The following is a 7,321-nucleotide window of genomic DNA, read 5'->3' as shown; positions in this document are numbered from 1 at the left end:
CCTGTTTAACACTGTTTAATGTTGGACAGTCACCGGGTTAACACCATGGTTCCATATATTACATCTAAATTAATACAACAGGCAGCACTCTGTAGATGTTTGCAGGATTGTATTCCTTTATTTGTCAAGATCCAAAATTTTAGAGTTTCTCCAGGTCTACTTGTATCATTTGCTGAGTGAATCAGAGTACCCAAATGGATGTCAGATGTATTAGGGATTGTTATGAGCTAAACAGTTTAGATCCCCCAGCTCGTATTAGGGCTCCCTCCACTAGGGCCCAGAGAGTTTCTTCAGTTTCCTTGCAAAGCATACCAATTTCAGGCATCTGCAGGGCAGTTACTTGGGGTTCAGTCCACACGTTTACTAAGCATTTTTCTCTAGTGGAATCATCAATATCCACTGCTGCTTTTAGCAGAGCGGCGCTGTAGTCTTTAAGTAGACTCTTAGCATTCCCCTCCTTAATTTAGGTTACTGCTTGCGAGTCACCAAAAGTCAAGAGTAGAATGAAATAAATATATATGGACAAGCACTTGAAGAAAGAAAAGTTACTTACCTTAAACTGCAGGTCTTTGAGATGTTGTCCATATATATTTCATGACACCCCCTCTCTGCTACCATGGAGTCCTACATATAACAGCTGGATTCTGTGCTTGGAAAGGAACTGAATGGCAGCAGTTGGGCCTGTTTCACCCTTTATGTCCTTGGTACAGGAGGATGAGGACACTCAGCATGCCTGCTTGGCCCAACAAACACTGCTGTTCAAAAGAATCCAATTTGTTGTGCATAGGGAGCATGCACACCAAGAATGGAATATATATGGACAACATCTTGAACTAGTTACTGAAGTTAAGTAACCTTTCTTTTAGTTAAAAGACTTTCAGGACCACCAGTGGTGAATCTTACACCAAGAGGTGAAGTTTTGAACTTTTGTTAAGCTTTTGTTCTTTTGGACTTGCTTACCAAAATTAGTTTAGACTGGCAGACCCTCTTGGAAGGACCATAACCCCAGGAAAGACTGAGGTAGTTCTGGAATTTTAATTTGAACTTTGAGTTTTCCTTAGGTCTCCTGTTACCCCAGAATGAAAGCACTTTGTTGGATTCATCACAGGGCTAAACTATATTAACATACCAGTAAGAAGAGAAAACTGAGACAGGAGCCACACCCATCAGCAGAGGGGTAAGATGCTGTAATAAGGTCCCCTTTAGAACTTGATTGAAGTACTTTTGTCTGGGCTTACTTAGTCAGCTGAATACTTCCGATTTTTAGAATGTCCACCACTTTTTTTAAAATACTGTTTAAAAAAAAAAATGGAAAAGGTTTGTCAAAGCTCAATGATCAGATTTCTCCACAGGAGGTGGAGAACTCCCTCTATTCCACAAAAGGAACAAACAATAAGAAAAATTTCTGTGCCTCTGACTTTTTGATCCTCCTGTATCATCATGGTAACACTTTCAGGGGATAAAGGTGAGCAGGATAAGGCTGAGTTTGAACTAAGGACATACTTTCTAGACTGCGTGGAGGACCTGACAAGATGTATGAAAGCCTTCCCACTATCTGATTCCTCAGAGAGTGCTATGCCTTTCTCTTGGTGTGCTTTTTAACCAGAGAGGAAGAGGGGTATGGCTATAAATAAACAATGCTCTGCTGAGACTGGAATGGCTGCTGCAATCTGACTGTTAGTGCTAAATAGGAATTTGAAATAGGTAACAACATTGGCCCAGATTTTAAATGTTAGTTAGTTGCCTAATGGAATTTACAAAAAAAGCAGCTAGACACCTAACTCATTGATTTCACACAAAGCACCTAAATATCTTTACAAATCTGGCCCATAGGGTTAATTATCTATTGAAGATATTTCATTCCCAACAGCCAGAAATATAAATTTTAGAACTTCAGTTGGAAATCCTCTTATACCAAAAGATGTCGATAACTTTGGTATGGATGAAATGTTCCAAGGCTCAGATACTTACCAGAAGTCTTTTGACAGTTGTCATTCTTCTCCATGAATTTGGGGGCTATTTGCAAAGCTCTTTAAAATGGAAGTTTACCTTGTTCTGCGTTTGCTTTGGCAGTGGTCTGGCTTATCTTTGCCTTTAGCTGCTTTTCTGCCTTTTTATCTCTCCTCCCCTGCATCTCCCCCGCACCTCACTTAATCATACTTAAAAGACAAAATGCAATTGCCCAATGGTCTATGTTCCACATTTAGTCAACTTGGAGCACAAATTAAAAGAGTAAAGTAAGTCTGCAGGCAAGACTTGCATTGTTTTTCCGAGCAGGTGCACCTACCTCCTCTCAGTAAAGGCAGAACAGCTAGTTCTGTGTTCTGAGAGTGGAAATATTGGCCCTCTTGGGTATCCCGCTGGTTTTTAGTTTTTCTTGAACTCTATGTTCACAAATCGCACATCAGTAAGGATTGTTAGTAATTAAAGCTAGTCAAAATGTTGATATTTTTCATGAAAAACTTCCACCATTTTCTGACCAGCTCTACTGCTGATGTATTTGGCAGATAAGACCCATAAATTTTAATATAAAAGGGACACAATACTTTTGTCTCAAAAATTAGGTTCTGTTAACCTACTATGAAATAAATATTCAGTCATTTTTAAAAAAGTCATAATCAACTGTTTAGATCAGTGATACTCAGACCTCAGTGGTTCAGGAGCCAAATCAGCAATCAAAATTACCCAAAAGAGCCACCATAGTGTGAATTTATTGTTTCATTTACTGTTTTATTTCTATACATAATATTCTCACAGCAAAATAACTGACCAAGTATTCTATAATTGGTTAATAACATAGTAAAAGCATCCTGATTGGTTAATAGCTTAGATTTGTTAATAATTAAATCACAGTGTTTTAATATCATGTGCTGCAAAGAGCAGCAGGAGACACATTAAAGAGCCACTTGCAGCTCCCAAACCTCAGTCTGAATATCACTAGTCGATATCTATCACTTAAATATCCATCAGGACCACTTCTATCACTTAGATCGAAGTAGTCCTCTGCAGTGTTGGCAATGAACAATAAATATTTCCTACAGGCATAGTGCCTCATACTCTTTCTCCTGGTGCATCTTGCATAATAAATTGAGTCAGGCCTGGTCAGTATTTGAATGAGGAACATCTGATATTGTACAAAATATTGTTGGTATTCATTAAGCAGGTCTCTTCTCTCTGTTGTACTAAATAAATACTCCAGAATTCTGCTAGTGGTGACTGTGGTGCTTGGGAGCCCATCTTTCATTTGAGACATAAAATTAAAGTTTTGGAGTATTTGATTAATAAGACTCCCACAATTCCACAGCCCTTTTGTAAGAGTAAGGATGTCACTCTTGATGTCTTGTACAAATTTCAATTTGGGTAAAATCTCCTTGCATTTTGAAAAGTTAATTTCTCTTTGACTTGTATTTGTTATATAGCTGTTTTGCTGATTTATGCAATGTCTTACTTATAGCCCAATTTCTGGAAGACAAGTGATTGTGCAGATCTCAGCTTTCATTAAAAATAAAAAAAAACAAAAAAACAACGAACCAACTTCTAGCCTTCATGTTTGTGGATAAAATCTTGAAAATGTAACCTAAATGTAAGTTAAAGGTTCAAACATGAATGCAAATAAAAAACCCCAAATTTTACAAAATCTCATGACTTTTTGGGGCCTGATCATGATTTAACATTTGGAGTTGGCAGTACTGGTAATGTGTGCTGATTGACAATTGTTTCAACCCTGAGGTAGTTGCATATGAATAATGATTAAATGATCCTTATGTAGACATTTGGGTAACTGTTCGAAAGCACTTTAGAGATAAAAGGGACTAGAAAAAGTTACGCTAGTGTCTGAGAACACTAAAGTGAAACAAATGATCCTAAAGTTATATTTTTTAAAAAAGCTGCATTTTTTTAAAGGGTTAGTATTGTTATTGTAAATCTCAAATGTAAAATGTAAAGTCAGGAATGCCCCTTGAACTTAATTACATGCAAGTCTGGACTTGAACTTGGAGAACAGGTTGGATAAGTAATCATTACTACTGCATAAATATACTATATTAAAATATGGTGTTCTATTTAAAGTTGGCATTGATCTTCAAGTAACTATTAACTTTCAAGTAAAAAATTGCCACTTTAGAGTGTTAACGTATTATTTTTATTAAATGTTAGTTTGAGATCTTTTTCCACTCACCAAAACTTGCAGAAACATATTACACTAAAAGGGTCACTTTCTTACTTGAAGTTGTAACAGAACATACTTTGGAAAAGGTTTCTAGAAGCAATCATTTAAAAAAAGTAACTCCTCTTATAGAGCAATATAGTAAAAGGTTTTCTTCTGGTACACTTCTCATTACACAGTAGCTCTGCTCTAGAGTATATGGCGTACATAAGTTATCAGAGCAACGCTATTAAAAAAAACCTTTAAATGGTTAAAATTTACAAATTTGTATTACATTGTAAAGTAACCCTGGTGGCATTAAATGGACATGAAATTGAGTATGGCAGATATCCAAGCTTGTCTGCAAAGAATAATGCAGCAGCAACCAATAAAGCATAGCAGTTAAATTTTGTGCTTAAATTTATTTGGACAATTAGGGAATGTATTCAGCATACAAAGTCTTACTGTCAAGCTGATCCAGTAAACTAAACTGAAGAACATTTATGAAACTGATGGGGACAAATTACATGAATCACAGACAAAGCTTAAATAAAACGGTATTAGTCCTTTATTCTGAGGGAATTAAATAGCTCCAAGTCTTAAACTTTCCTCGTCAAGAAAAATTATATGAATGAGAATATAAGCAAAGATTTAATAGTGAAGCCAAAAATGTAATAGGTACAATTCATATGTGTAAATCTAAAGATGAACTAAGAAAGTCCCCCAAGTGATTGGCTGAATTTGATTCAAACCTAAAACTTTGCAACTCATCGTATAAATACGATATAATGGGTTGACTAGTGATGCATTTTATTTTTTATATTTTTACGAGTTAATCAGTTTTCATCGCTCTAGACTTCACTTTACTCTGAAATAATAGATAATGTGTACAAATAAATTTGTCAAAACTCAGCCCATTATATATTGTGTTTATTAAACTAGTTTTAGGCAGTATTGTTGGCGGTTTGTGTAATGCAAGCCTCCAGCTGCAGGAGCTAACTCCTACCAGCAGGGGAGAGGAGAGAGAATGAAAGATGTGATAGAATGCTTCCCTATAACAAGTGTTGCTATGAATGGGAAGAAAAAGGCATGTGGTGGGAGAGAGTAGAATGATTAAAGGAATATAAGTGGAGCACATAAATAGGTGTTCAAATAGTTAAGTATTTTTAAAATCTGGTATTGGCATAACACATACTTGCCAGGAACTTGGAGAACAAATGTATACCTGAATGGGCAACTAAGTTACTAATTTAGAGAGTGCAAAAATAACTGATTAATGACCTAAAGTGTGAACAAATGGCTTTTAGCACTTCGACATGAAATTATTTTATCACTTTATAGATTGTTAAAACAACATTTGTCAGTTAGAATTTATTCAAACGAATGTTGTAAAAAAACACATACCCACATTTCATTCTTTCAAATTGTTAAAATACAATAAATAAGATAATGGGTTATTTCAGGAGCAAGAAATTTAATGAATGAAGCTTCTGATAAAAAAAGACAAATCTAGGAAGCTTAAGACTTAAGTTAATGTCTCCCAGCAAGCAGAGTTTGGTGCGTAAAAGAATTCTTCTATAAAAAAATTTAATTAGACAATTTCATGTGTCATTTGTTAATTTATGAACCTCATTCATAAGGAAAATGTTTATCACAGAAAAATAAGGCTGTGGATTAGATGGCACAAAAATAGAAATCACATTGATACAAAAATATAATAAACTACAGCCACCAAAACGTTTGATAATGCAACTGTCAATAGCAGGAAATTAAGTTAAACTTGAATGAGAGTTAATACAGCTATGAAGCACGAAGGGGAGTAAAAACAAACTCCGCTCCATCAATATAGCTAAAACTTATACGGAAATTGCATCACATAAAGACATACGTAAAAAAAATGCAGACATGTGAACAAGACATCCTAAAATATTCCAGTATTTTCAAAGTGACTAGTGAGTTTGGGTACCCACATTATGAGGATGTAATTTTCAGAAAGTGTTTTGCACCCAACCTTTGAAAGTTACACTAGTGTGTGAAGTTGGACACAAAAATTGAGGCTCAAGGGCTCAGAGCATAACTGATGTATGGATTTTACACTATAAATTTGTTAATTGCAACATATATAAACTTTACTCCTGCTTTTAAACAACTATTTTCTTGATGAAAACAGTAATTCATTTAAAAAAAAAACGAGAAAAATGGGTACTACAAGGTACAGTTTACATCTTCAAAAAGATATATCATAGTATGTGGGTATAATAAGCTTTGATGTGTTTAAGTCCATCACATTACAAATCATATTAAAGTAATCAAATTGAGAGTTTTTTTACTTTAATAACAATCTCAAACTGAAAAGGTAATAATCCAGACCTCAAAACAGAAAAAAACCCAAAGCAGCACAGAATCTCAGTGACATAGCAGAACTAAAATAATTTTTGCTTAAGGATAATGTAAGTTGACAAGAACATACTCTGAAGTAGTCCTTTTTATTTTGCAGGTAAGCCACAGTGTGAAAATTCAGAGATAAGGAATTTTTTTCCTCCATAGAAAACAAAAAAAAAAAAATCTCTGAGTTTAAGGAGAATGCACTGCAAAATTATCCTTGAAAATAAGTTAATGGAATGTTTATTACCACAGCAGATTTCTTAAAACTCATTCCAACATGCATCAGAAAACAGAAATAATTCCAAATCTTCTCATGACATGTGATTTACGTGTGTAAAAAAACCAAAAAGAAAACTCAACTAACCCTCCCCTGCATTTATCTTACTGCATCTGCAATAAGAATTTTAAAATGCAATAGCACAAATGGATCTTGTGTTTATCAGATTGAATCCTTGGAATTTTGATAATAGCAGTAAGAAAATTTTGGTTCTCTGAACTGCATCAGAAAAGTTATTACGTAAGTTGTCAAAAAGAGGAACACACTTTTCCTTCCAATATCATCAAAAACTCCCTCAGAATTCAAGTATTAAGATACCTGACATATAGGTACAGCAATATCATACACCAGGTATACTTCACTAATATACAGACATCATAGAATAATTAGAAAATGTTAATCTCATTACTCATGTAATCCTTTGCTGTTAACATCACTTACCATTAGAATTACAAAAGATACTTTGCATTTCTAAAAAAGAAAACTCAAATTATTAAAAATAATATTTATTTAAT

The sequence above is a fragment of the Lepidochelys kempii genome, chromosome 3 (assembly GCF_965140285.1).
Source record: "Lepidochelys kempii isolate rLepKem1 chromosome 3, rLepKem1.hap1, whole genome shotgun sequence".
Taxonomy (NCBI): Eukaryota; Metazoa; Chordata; order Testudines; family Cheloniidae; genus Lepidochelys; species Lepidochelys kempii.
This window is presented reverse-complemented; position numbering follows the sequence as displayed.